Source organism: Mastomys coucha, unplaced genomic scaffold (genome assembly GCF_008632895.1).
Source record: "Mastomys coucha isolate ucsf_1 unplaced genomic scaffold, UCSF_Mcou_1 pScaffold21, whole genome shotgun sequence".
In the NCBI taxonomy this organism is placed as follows: domain Eukaryota; kingdom Metazoa; phylum Chordata; class Mammalia; order Rodentia; family Muridae; genus Mastomys; species Mastomys coucha.
The window spans coordinates 34,808,180-34,822,191 of record NW_022196904.1 but is presented as its reverse complement, the minus strand read 5'-3'; the positions used below and the strand labels follow the sequence as shown (position 1 = coordinate 34,822,191).

At 40.2% G+C, this 14,012-nt stretch overlaps 1 long non-coding RNA gene across 1 annotated transcript in view; it reads left to right on the top strand.

Annotated features, from left to right (window-relative positions):
* The window catches only part of LOC116102086, a 5,329-nt gene extending 2,188 nt beyond the window's left edge, over positions 1-3,141 (top strand). The window contains exon 2 of the long non-coding RNA XR_004123001.1: positions 2,180-3,141. This is a non-coding gene — a long non-coding RNA (uncharacterized LOC116102086). The remainder of the gene's footprint in view (positions 1-2,179) is intronic.
* Positions 3,142-14,012: the final 10,871 nt, after the last annotated feature.

Below are 14,012 nucleotides of genomic sequence, written 5' to 3'. Positions count from 1 at the left end.
GATTGGGTTACCTCACTCAGGATGATATTCTCCAGATCCATCTATTTCCCTAAGAATTTCATAAATTCGTTGTTTTTAATAGCTGAGTAGTACTCCCTTGTATAGATGTACCACAATTTCTGTACCCATTCCTCTGTTGAGGGACATCTGGGTTGTTTCCAGGTTCTGGCTATTATAAATAAGGCTGCTATGAACATTATGGAGCATGTGTCCTTATTACATGTTGGAGCATCTTCTGGGTCCAATTTCTTATTTCCCATCTTTCAAAGCAGCTAAACTAAGAACCAGATGCAACTGAGGCACAGTCACCCATGACACTGAGACAAGAGTCACCGAGACAAAAAATACAGGACTGAGTTCTCCCAACAGAAGGTCCCTTTCTGATAATTCCTAGAAGAGAAGCACACAAAACACCTACCCAGATGTGCCACAATTAGGAGGAAAAGACAAAAGAGGATCCATTACAGGTGGGCCAGTGAGGCAGCTAAGAGGGAACAGGTGCTTACTGCCAAGACTTGGGGTCTGTGTTTGATCTCAGGGACACACATGGTGGAAATAGAGACCTGACTTTCCACACGTTGCTGTGGCATGTATACACCCATCCACACTCCACACTCCATCCCCACATACAAATCAATAAACTAATTAAATGTCAAAAAGGCTTTATTTAATGCTCTAGTACAGTAAAGGAAACCAAGGAATTCGGAGAAAAACAGAGGGAAAAGCAGACGGTGCCTCAGTTGCTTTGCTTAGCTGCTTGGGAAGATGGGAGATCAGAAATTGGGATCATAAAATCTGATAGACGTCCTCGGATCCTCTTATTTTTCTGGGTGCTTGTTCCATGGTTCTTGGCCTTAATGTATTACGTTTTTGTTTGTTAACCCTTTTCCTCTTTTGTTATACCCCATGTTGTTGTTATATTTCTTTTATTGTCAATATATTTTGATTCAAAGTTAAAGTTATTCTGCTCACACACATTTTGTAGTATTTTGGTACAACCACTCATTCCCAATATAACCAATACCTGAGTGGTTTATGCTGCTTACAATATAACTGTCAATGATAGGAATTAGAGAGTAACTGCTTTTGAAATTCTGCACAGTGGACCCTCACTAGATTTCTGGTGGCATTTGGAGTTCATTTTCAGGGCTCAATTTGAATTGGAAGGCAGAAGCCAACACAATTGTGGGGTGGGGGGGTGAGGCTTAGTAATTGCCTCTATAATACATTAGATGCCTTGGCATCTGTACAAATGGGCTGTATCAGAGAGTCTAGGGGATGTTTTCAGCATAGTTTTCATTATTTATATTGGTCTTTTGGAGAAGTACCCTAAATATATAGACTTTTTTTTTCTCATGACCCATGTGAAGTGAAAAGTTAAAAAGAATTAGTCCAAATGCATGTCTGGGCATGTTCAGTGTAACCTCAGGATGATAAGCAAGCACCACCACAAGTGTACAATTGCTATTTCAGAAAATGGGGCAGAAGGGTGATGGGCTGCTTGTCTACTTTGTAGAAAGCCCTGAGTTCAACCATCAGTACCACAAAAGATTAAAGTACCAAAAAAAAAAAAAATCTACTCTGGTTTTTAAATTGGCTAAATATATGAGTCTGCAGTTCGACACCTCTAATGAGTCCTGTACTCAAATCCTACCCTCCACTCTTCAGCTCTACACTAGCATTGCTCTGGAATTCTTGTCTCCTGTTCCACTACTTACCCTGAGATGCCTGTTTAGATTGCCTACACACGTTTAGATAACTACGTTCCCTCAGCTTTTTATTCCTCACAAATAACCAAAGTGATTTGGACCCCTGGCTGAAGCTTTCTGTGTTTCCACAAACACCCTGAGATGGAGTGATTGGGGGGACTGACTGAGTCTCTATGTCCAATGCATAGGAAGTTGCTTGGCACATGTTGAGTGCTGAGTAGATGAGTGGTGTATTGTAGGGCTGTAGCAGCATGTGCTCAGGGTTGGGTGTATCCACTCCTGACACCACCATCATGGTTGTAGGTCATATTACCTAATTAAGAGATGCACATTTAATTTATTCCTTTATCTTTTCCCAGAAGAGTAATCAGGGCTTGAAATTCCATAATAGGGAGTTTCCAATAAAGTTTCATTTCTAAGTGATATGGCAAGTAAAGTCACAGAGGTGGTTCATGTTCTTCCATTTTTAGAACTGTGGCAGGATGCTGACACTACAGAAACATCAGCAAAACAAGATCTCACCCTTGGAGGCTTTTATTGACAAGAATGCTCTGAGCACAGACCAGATTTGAATGTTAAGCGCCTGGGAAAAACCATTCTTTTCAGACTCCCATCTCATTTCTACAGAAAAGTGAGTTCCAAAATTCTCAGATGCAAGAAGTTGGAAGCCTATCCTACAAACAAGTGAAGAAAATCAAAACCATGTCAGAAAATAACTTAATGATTTTGTTGCCTCTGGTCCGCTCTCCTCTTCAACTCTTCCCATGTCAGCTGGGAGATTCCTCCAAGAAAAAGAAAAATCATGCAGAAAGTACCCAGTGCAGAAAAACCCCCAGCCATAAACAGACACGTATACAGCACGAATGTACCAAATGTAAGAATGTGCCCAACACAAACCAGCTCTCCATAAATACCAGGTAATTTGCACTATGGGCAGACATTTTCTCTGTGACAAACGTGGGGAGTTCTCCCGTTAGAACAGGGAGCTGACATCCCATCAGTGGACTCCCATCGTTAACAAGACTTAAGAGTGCTATGACAGTGGAAAATTATCCAGTCATACATTCCCAACTGAAAATACACCACCAAATTCAAAGGGAAGAAAATATTAGAAACGCCCCGACTGTGGGAAATCTTTCAGTCACACATTCCAACGGAAGGCACACCATCAAATTAACACAGGAAGAAATCATATGTGTGTTTTAGATGTGGCAAAGCCTTCAGTCAGAAGCCAACACACAGCACACACCAAAAAATTCATTCAGAGTCTGGGATTCATTCTTCTGACATTGCTCTTAGGACGCAATACTAATGAAAGAAAGCCCAACTTGGTGTGACTGTTCATGTGGAAGAAATAAAACCCAAACTGCCTACTGTCCTGCAACTAGAAAATATATTATTTAACATCTCATTAAAATTCACCTTAACCAAATCAAGGCATTCTGTTTATTTTTCTTCTATGAGTGCCTTATAAAACCTGTCCATTTAAGGGCTGGAGAGATGGCTCATAGGTTAAGGGTACTTGATGCCCTTGAAGAGGACCAGTGTTCAGTTCCCAGAAGTCACATGGCACCCTACAACCACTTGTAACTCTAGTTCCAGGGATTCTGACACCCTCTTATGTCCTCTGCACTCTCATGGACCACATATATACGTGCAGGCAAGACATTCATACACAGAAAATAAGATAGACAAAATATATTTAAAAAGAAGTATTTAAACCATCCTCTGTAGAGTCCCAACCTTCATTTTCTGTCACTGTCTGTCTGTAGAAGGACTGCTCACACAAGCTCTAAAATTATAATGAGCTTAGGTTTATTGCTTAAAGTGAGGCAGGCACTTTTTCTCATTCTTCCTGATATTTCCAAGGTAGAGTATTTAAGAAACAAAGAAATGGGAGAAACTTGGGGATTTCCCAAGGCTTCCCTCATGAATGTGATAGAAAGGGACCTAGAGTATACTGAGTCATTTGGAAATAGCCCATCAGTCAAACAATGGCACTTGAGCTATCTGTTACAGCGATGACTGGAGAAATTCTGTCATTTTGCTCAAGTGCAGATAGAGAAGGTTTTAGCTCACTTTGTGGATTCATTTATACTTAGAATGAGTACTTTGTGCAGTATCCAGACTTTTTTTGGAGCCTGGATGATGGATGGATTGACAGGCAAAATGCTTGTATAAGCATGAAGACCTGAGTTCCACCTGCAGAACCCACATAAAGGCAAGTACAGTATCTATAATCCATGACCTCTCATAGTGAGAGAGAAGACCACAGCAGAGGAATCTCTGTTTTCAGGCCAATTGGCCTAGCATACACAACTTCAAATAAAAAGAGATTCTGTCTCAAACAAGGTGGAAGATGACAAGTGACACTCAAAATTGTCCTCTGACCTTCACACACACACAAGCCAGGGCGACTAAGCATCTGCACATACATAAACGTGAATGCACATGCAAATGTGTTAAAAAAAATACTTCTAAAAAGCTTGCTGTCAAAAGTAGGCAAGAGGTAGACAACTTCAGATACTTAAGTATGAATTGTAATGAAATTAATGAACCTCTAAGTGAGTCCAGGGCTTAAGGCAGCCTGGAAGCTCGTCTGTGTGCCCATTGAATTGACCTTTGGACTAGAACACAGGGGACTGCATAGTGATGTGGAATGTGAAGCTGTGCTAGGAAATGGTTGGGATGTGGCTATTGTGTGTGAGGAGTAGTGGCTGAAAGAAGAATTCACACAGTTAAGGGTGAGATTGTAAGATGGTTTGAATGATCTTTTACTCTTTGGTACCTAGCAGGGAAGTGGATCTGTGAGGCTGAGTAGAAAGGACCCCCCACACATACACATCCTTGTCCTTTGTAGTGCTCTGAACAGGACACAAGGTCCTGGGGGTGGTAGGTAAAATACACAATTGCTGAGCCATACCTCTTGCCCCTCAGTAGTGGATTCTAAGAAAGTTCTCTACCACTGAGCTGTATGATCAGAACTTATTTTTCAGAAATAGTTTCTATTATAGATCGTACACTATCCTCAAACTTAAAATCTTCCTTCTCCTCCGAGATGCCTGGCTCTGGTTGTATGGTCCAGTCTCACTTAGACCATTCTTGCTTCCACCTCCCAAGTTACAAGATGCATGTCACCATGTCTAGGCTGGACAGAAATTTGTTATTGGATCTCAAATCACTTTCTACTGTGACCAGTAGAGCTTACAGCCCAGAGGAGTGGGAGGTTGTGGTGCAGGCTGACCACACTCAGGAAATATTCAGTAGATTCTTAGAATAATAGACAAAAAGGACCTTACATTTGAATATAAGATTGGAGAAAGGAAGGCGAAAGCCTATTTCACAGATCCTGTGAGGGCTGGATCTGAAATTGTGTGTGCTGGTAACTTATATCTAGATGCAGCGTGGGGTTGCTCTAGTTTCCTTTCCGCTGCTGTGATAAGCTATCCTATCCAGAAGCAACTTAGGAGGAAAAAAAAAAGATTATTTGACTTACACTTGTAGGTTATATATAGTCTGTCATTGAGTCAGGGCAGGAACTCAAGCAGCAATTCAGAAGCATGTCTGTTTGCTATTTCCCACAGCATTGCCTTTAACTAGGAAACCCACTCACAGCCAAAGCACTACAACAGCAGAAAGCACAGGAAAAGTGCTGCTTGGTGTATATCTAATTGCTCAAGTGGTTGTTTATATGGTCCAGGACCACCTGCAGAGGGAATGATGTCAACCAAGGTGGGCTTAGCCCTTGTGGTGATTTTTTTAAAGGAGAATTGCCCCCATAGGGTCATATATTTGAGTACTTGGTCCCCAGTTGTTGAAACTGTTTGGGAAGGATTAGAAGGCATGGCCTTGTTGAAAGTGTGTCAGTGTGGGGTGGGCTTTGAGATTTCAAACTTCTATGCAATTCTTTCTTCTCTCTGTCTCTCTGTCTCTGTCTCTCTCTGTCTCTCTCTGTCTCTCTCTGTCTCTCTCTCTCTCTCTCTCTCTCTCTCTCTCTCTCTCTCTCTGACTCTTTCTTGTGAATAAGATGAAAGCTCTCAACACTACTCTCACACTATTCCTGCCTGTTCCATGCTCCTTGCCATAATTGTCAAGGACTCTATTATCCTCTGGAAACATGAATCCCAAATTAAGTGCTTTTTAAAATAAGATGCCTTCCTCATAGTGTTTTGTTACAGCAATAGAAAAGTAAGACAGTACACCTCATGTCAACTAACATGGAAGTCTCCCAGAGAAATGTCAATAAGGCATTTTGATCTAGGGAATTCCTCAAAGAAGACTTTTCTTGGAGATAACTGGTTTGTGTCAAGTTGACAGTTAAAGATAACTAATAAAGGGATGTTATCCCTATATAGAGATATAGCCTGAATGTCGACATCCATCCAAAATTCATAATTTGAAACTCTAGTGTAATGATAGTGAAAGATAGGGCCCTTTGAGAAGGGAAATGGTTAGATTGTAAACACCATTTATTAGATAAATAGGACCAGGATCCTTATAAATAAACACAAAAAATTCATCCTTTACTTCTGATACATGAGGATAAAAAAATCAAGGAATCAGATCTACCATATTTAGATGTCCCATCTCTAGAACCACTAGAAGTCTAAATGTGTTGCTTTAAAACTATCCATCTTATGATACTTTGTTATGGGAACTCAAATAAATCAAGAAAGCTGGGAACTGGGTACTAGGACAACACAGAAAAACATCATCCATGGACAGGAAAATTGAAGGATAACCAGACTTCAGCACCAAGGATACCAGAAGAAAATGTGTCCAGGTTATAGAACCTATACATCATTCAGAAAGATAAATCTAGGAGAATGTGGCAACTGAGAACTTAGAGATATTGAGTTGTAAACAGGAAACCTCAGTAGAGTCCAGCATCTGGCTTGAGTCCAAGTCATGTTAAAGATTTACTGAGTGCCTAGACTTAGACATGGGTTAGGCTACTGCTAGGTCACTAACAGGAACACATTCTGACAAATACATCATAATCAACCTATTTTCTCACTGTGGAGGAGCCCTCAGGACCTCCTCTTTTTCTAGTCATTACTACCTCCACAGTGGTATCAAGAATCCATATTTAGACTTCTGACATGGAAGCAGGTAGGCTGACTGCAGATCTTCACCTCTTCTGCAGCTCCTCTAGATAAATCCCTCAGGTTCATCCCAAGCTTCAGTGAAGACCACCTATTACCATCTTCCTTTTCTTTCTGACCAAATCCCCAATGGATCATGAAGATTTGTCAGCCAGACAAAATGTAATAGAGATATGCTGGAACTAACAGTTGTTATAAACCAAATGAATGTATCAGATATTTACAGAATAATTTTCCCATAGACAAAATAATATAGCTTCTTTTATGAACCTCATGGAACTTTCTCCAAAACTGACCACATACTTGGACATAAAGCAAGTCTCAACAGATACAAGAACATTGAAATAATTCCCTGTATTGTATCAGACCACCATGGATTAAAGCTAAATGTCAATAATAGCAGATATAACAGAAAGCTTACAAAGGCATGGAAACTGAGCCACTCTCCACTGAATGAAAAATGAGTCAAGAATGACATTAAGGAAGAAATTAAAGACTTTCTAGGATTGAAAGGAAATGAATACACCACATACCCAAACTTATGGGACACAATGAAGGCAGTTCTAAGAGGCAAGTTCATAGCTAAAAGGGCCTGCATTAAATAACAACAACAACAGGAGAGTTACTATCCTAGCAACTTAACAACAGGACAATTGAAAGTTCTAGAATAAAAAGAAAAAACCTCACCCAAAAGGAGTAGTTGGCAAGAAATAATCAAACTAAAGGATGAAATCAACAAAACAGAAATAGAGAGAACATGATCAAGTTTATTTTATGAAGCCACAGTTAGGTGTTACCCTGATACACAAACCACATAAAGATTCAACAAAGAAAGAGAATTATAGACCAGCTTACCTTATGAACATAGAAGCAAGAATACTCAATATAATACTTGCAAATTGAATCCAAGAACATATCAAAACGCATCATGAACAACTCAGTTTCATTCATGAGATGCATAGATGGTTCAACATATGAAAACCTGTCAATGTTATCCACCTTACAAACACACTGAAAGAAAACAAAGCCCATGTAATCATCTCATTAGATGCTGAAAAGGCCTTTGACAAAATCTAGCACCCCTTCATGATAGAAGTCCTGGAGGACTGGGGATACAATGGAAATACCTAAACATGATAAGGGTAGTTTACAACAAGCCCTTAACCAGCATCAACTTCAATGGAGAGAACCATAGTGAAACTTTCTTGGACAAACCAGTGATATAAATAATGACAAAAAGGCTTATTAGTATTCTAAAGCCTTAGTGAGGCAGTTTTCTGACTACTCTATCCTGATTAGTCCTGGCCTATGTCCCTCCATATGGCTGGGTCTACCTCCCTGGCCCATTCACCCACTTCTGAGTCCGCTGACAAATCTTCTACCGCTCAGTTCTTCTCCCAGAGTCCTTAGCTCTGCCTGGAAGCTCCACTTTCTACTTCCTGCCCAGCTATTAGCCATGTGATTGTTATTAATGCCAACCAGATACAATTCTAGATTGCCTTAGGCAGGTGAGGAAGGACCAAATATTTTCAAAATATTACCTCTCTGCTCCAGTACAGAAATAACAATTCAATATACAGAGACACACCTTCACACAGTGAACCCCAACAGAAACTGAAATTAATTCCACTAAAATTAGGAATAAGGTTGTCTACTCTCTCCATTTGTAGATGATATGATCAGTGACCCTGTATATTCCACTGAGTAACTCCTACAGCTGATAAAGCCTTCTAGCAAAGTAGCTGGATACAAAATTAACTCACAGAAATCAGCAGTTCTCTTAAACACAAATGACAAATGGACTGAAAAAGAAATCACAGAAAACACCTTTCTCAATAGTTTTAAGATATATAAAAGTATCTCGGAGTAACTCTAACCAAGTAAATAAAAAAACTTTTATGAGGCTGGAGAGATGGCTCAGTGGTTAAGAGCACCAACTGCTCTCCCAGAGGTCCTGAGTTCAATTCCCAGCAACCACATGGTGGCTCACAACCATCCATAATGAGATCTGATGCCCTCTTCTGGTATGTCTGAAGACAGCTACAGTGTACTTACATATAATAAATAAATAAATCTTTGGGCTGGAGTGAGCAGAGGTCCTGAGTTCAACTCCCAGTAACCACATGATGGCTCACAACCATCTATACAGCTACAGTGTACTCATATACATAAAATGAATAAAATAAATCTTTTAAAAATAATATCATAAAAATGGGCATCCTACCAGAAGCAAGCTACAGATTCAAAGCAATCCCCATCAAAATTCTAGCACAATCCTCTACAGATCTTGAAAGGACAATTCTCCATTTCATATGGAAAACACAAAACTTAGGATAGATAAAACAATTCTGAACAATTAAGGAACTGATGAGGTTCTCACCATTCTGATTTTAAATTGTACTACAGAGCTATAGTAATAATAACAGTATGTTATTGTTATAAAACAGACATATTGATCAATGGAATCAAACTGAAGACCCAGACATAATTCCACACTCCTACGTACACCTGATTTTTTAATAAGAAGCCAGAAATATACTTTGAAAAAAAGACATCCTTTTCAATAAATGGTGCTGGTCAAACTGGACAGCTGCATGTAAAAGAATGTAAATAGATCCATACCTATCACTCTGCAGAAAACTCAAGTGCAAGTGGACTAAAGATCTAAATGTAAAACCCAGTACACTGAACCTGATAGAAGAGAAAGTGGGAAATACTCCTGAAAACATTAGCACAGGAGACAACTTTCTGAACAGAACACCAGTAAGACAGGCACTAAGATGAGCAATTAGTAAGGGGGACTCAGCTGTTTAAAAGTGAATCATGAAACTTGCAAACAAATGGGTACACATAGAAAAAAATCCAGAGTAGGGTAATCCAGACATAGAAAAATAAATGTAAACGTATCTTTTATTTGCCAAATGCAATTGTCATCTTGGAGGCTTATTGCTAAATATGCTCACCCCTACTAACTCTTTCTGAACTCTGGGTGGCTGGTACAACTCAGCTGTTCTAGCTCAAATGCCTTTCCTAGCTGTCTGATTCAAACCAGCTTCTCTCAGCTTCTCACTGAATTACTTTGCTTGGCAAAACTGCCTCTGAACTCTATGAACTGAACTATTCAGAACTCAACTGAACTCAATCAAACTGACTTCAACTGTCTCTCCTCATTGCTCTTTAAGTAGCCTCTTTCCTGTCTGTTATCATGAGAATTAGATGTAGGCATAGATTTTTTTCAAAACCTACTTTAACTACTTTTTTTTTTTTAATGATTCAACCTCACTTCTAGGCTATCACTCATGAGAGGTAGGGGAATAGAAATATTAATAAGAAACAGGGGACCTGTTTAGAAATAGTTCTTTTGAGCGATTCCAACCTTTGTTGCCAGTAGTCCAGTTTACTATCAAAACACCAAACACGAATCAGCAGCAGCAGACCAGTCTATTTAGAAAACACCAAATACGAATCTGTAGCAGTGACTCAATCCAGAAGAAACCACGAAGATCCACCAGTTGGCACCGTCTACAGAAGCAGCAAGAAGCAGACAGCATACAATCAGAAGTTCTTTGGTGATTTTTCTCTCTAGGAAGCCACTAGAAGCGATGATCAGCAAAGAAGGCAAGGCAAACTAATGCAAGAGGGTTGTCAGTGAAGACCAATGTCAGCAAAGCCCAAAGATGACAACCAAAGACTTGCAAGGTGAATCAATGCAAGAACGTTGTCCATTGTCTGTTGGGTTATACTTATACTCTTTCTAAAGAAAGAGTACCATGTATGCTCTCAAGCATCCACTCCAGCAAAACATCACATGCTCTTTTACCAGGCAACTTCCAGACAAATACTGTGTTTGTTCTCAGCAAAACATCTTTTAATGGGTCTACTTCAGCAAAATATCCTCTCATAAGATGGCTTTCAGAAAAACATCACACAACACAACTGAGTCTCCACTGACACCAGAAATTCCCACTACAGTTGGAGATATCCTATCTCTGACTCCTTCTGTCAAATCTTTCTCTGATTCATCACTTTGCCTGATCCTCAATTAGACATCTTTGTTTTGGATTAAAAGTATGTACTAAAGGCATGTCTGTATTCCAGCCAGAGGCATTAAAGATGTATCATTCCCCTAAAGAAATGTTCAACATCTTTAGTCATCAGGGAAATGCAAATCAAAACAACCCTGAGATTCCACCTCACACCACTCAGAATGACTAAGTTCAAAAAGTTAGGTGACAGCAGATGTTGGCAAGGATGTGGAGAAAGAAGAACGAACACTCCTCCATTGCTGATGGGATTGCAAGCTGGTACAACCACTCTGGAAATCAGTTTGGTGGTTTCTCAGAAAATTGGACAGAGTACTACTGGAGGACCCAGAAATACCACTCCTGGGCATATACCTAGAAGGTGAGCCAACATGTAATAAGGACACATGCTCCACTATGTTCATAGCAGCCTTATTAATATTAGCTAGAAGCTGGAAAGAATCCAGATGTCCCATGTCCCTCAACAGAGGAATGGATACAGAAAATGTGGTACATTTACACAGTAGATACTACTCAGCTATTTAAAAAATGAATTTATGAAATTCTTAGGAAAATGGATGGAACTAAAAATATCATCCTGAGTGAGATAACCCAATCACAAAAGAACACATATGGCATGCACTCACTGATAAGTGGATATTAGCCCAAAAGCTCTGGATACCCAAGATACAATTCACAGACCACATGAAGCTCAAGAAGAAGGAAGACCAAAGTGTCGATACTTCGGTCCTTTATAGAAAGGAGAATAAAATACCCATGAGAGGAGATACAGAAACAAAGTGTGGAGAAGAGACTGAAGAAAAGGTCATCCATAGACTGCCCCCACCTGGGGATCCATCCCATATACAGTCACAAAACCCAGACACCATTGTGGATGCCAATAAGTGCTTGCTGACAGGAGCCTGTTATAGCTGTCTCCTGAGAGACTCTACCAGTGCCTGAAAAATATAGAGGTGGTTGCTCTCAGCCAACCATTGGACTGAGCACAGGGTCTCCAATGGAGGAGCTAGAGAAAAACCCAAAAAGCTGAAGGGGTTTGCAGCCCCATAGGAGGAACAACAATATGAACCAACCAATACCCACAGAGCTCCCAGGGACAAAACCACCAACCAAAGAGTACATATTGGAGGGACTCATGGCTCCAGCCACATATGCAGCAGAGGATGGGTTTGTTAATCATCAATGGGAGGAGAGGCCCTTGGTCCTGTGAAGACTTGATGCCCCAGTATAGGGGAATACCAGGACCAGGGCGCAGGAGTGGAAGGGTTGGAGAGCAGGGGGAGGGGATGGGGGTTTTCAGAGGGGAAACCAGGAAAGCAGATAACATTTGAAATGTAAATAAAGAAAATATCTAATAGAAAGAAAGAAAGAAAGAAAAAGAAAGAAAAAAGAAAGGAAGGAAGAAAGAAAGAAAGAAATATGTATCATTCCAGCCAGATCACACAGACCTAGAAAGTCTCTGGATTTGATCTCTTGCCAGAGTAGCCATGTTGCTGGATTAAAATTCCTCTATATTATATGTCCACTTATATGTGGATATTAGGCATTAAGTAAATGATAACCAACCTACATCCCATAGACCCAGAGAATTAAGATATAGATGAAGGGCAGAACACATGGATGTCCCTGGGAGGGGCAAGTAGAATCGATTTTATGGTTTGAGAAGGGGCAGATGGGGGGAGTGGGAGGATCTGGAGATAGAGAGATGTGGTTGAGAGATGGAATGTGGGAAGAGACAGCTAGAATTGAGGGACATTTTGGAGGGTGGTGTGGAAATCTTGTGCAGTGGAAACTTCTTAAAATATACGAAGGCAATCCCTTATAAAGTCTTCAAATAATGGAGGAGAAAGAGTCCCAACTGGACATCTCTTATCATCAAAGAAGCTTCCAATACCTGGACTGGCCTACAACCAATTGAGTTGTTGTTCAAACGGGACCCATGGAAATCCCCAAACAACCCAGGTTCTTGCCAAGTCAATAGGTTGCTCTCCACAAACTGAGCAAGACCCCATTGCTGAAGACAAAACCTATACAACGCATTGAACATGAAGAGGGCAAGCTGGTTCCTGTATAGAACTTTTACCCATATGTTCTAGTATCTTTGGTACAGGAAGGTACTCTGTAAGCTAGCAAAAGGGAAAAGTATACAGCGACCCAGCCACAAACCCTTTGCCCTACATTCCTACATTCCTGTCTGCAAAATATGCTAGGGCAATAGTGACACAAAGTTTGTGGGGGTGACCAATCAAATCTGAATTGACTTAAGGTGAATTCCCCACAAGATGAAACCTATACTTGACACTGCTATAGCGGTCAAGAACCAGAGAATAGATAACCTAGAGACCTAGGCTAAAAGCAAATACCACTGGTCTTTTTTTAAAGTTGTGGTAAATGACTCCTAATAATATTCTGTTGTACTCATAGTCCAGTGCCTTATTCGGCCTTCATCTGGGAATATTCCTACTACAGCAGATAGGAACAAATACAGAGACCCACAGACAGCATGCAGAGATAGAGAAAGATCTTAGAATGCACAGCTCTAAATAGATATCTCCATCAAATTTCTCACCTCTGATCTCAGGGAACCCTGTGGAAGAGGATGTGGAGAGATTGTAAAAACTAGAGGGAATGGAGGATATCAGAAGAACAAGGCCCTCTAAATCAACTGAGCAAAACTCATATAAGTTCACAGAAACTGAAGCAGCAAGCATGGGTCTGCACCAGACCAGGATCCCTGTATATGCATTATAGCTTTCAGTTTAGTTTTTTCTTTTTTTTTTAATAGAACTCCTGAGTGTGTGAATGAGTAGATCCTTGATTCCTGTGTCTTCTCTTGGTTTCTTTCCCTTTTGTTGGTTTGGTTTGTCCAACTTTGAGGTGACCATTTTTCTTTTTATCTTATTGTATTTTATTTTGTTGTGTTTTATTAGAAGCCTATTATTTTCTAACAAGAAACAAGAAGGGAATGAATCTGGATGGGTGGCAAGGTGAGGAAGAACTGAGAGGAGCAGAGAAAGCAGTAACCATAATCAGGATATATTGAATGAGAAAAGAATCTATTTCCAATAAAATGCAAAACAGAAAACAAAGAGAAAAGAAAAAGAAAGTAAGGAGGGGAGGGGAGGAGAAAGGAAGGGAAGGGGAGGGGAGGGGAG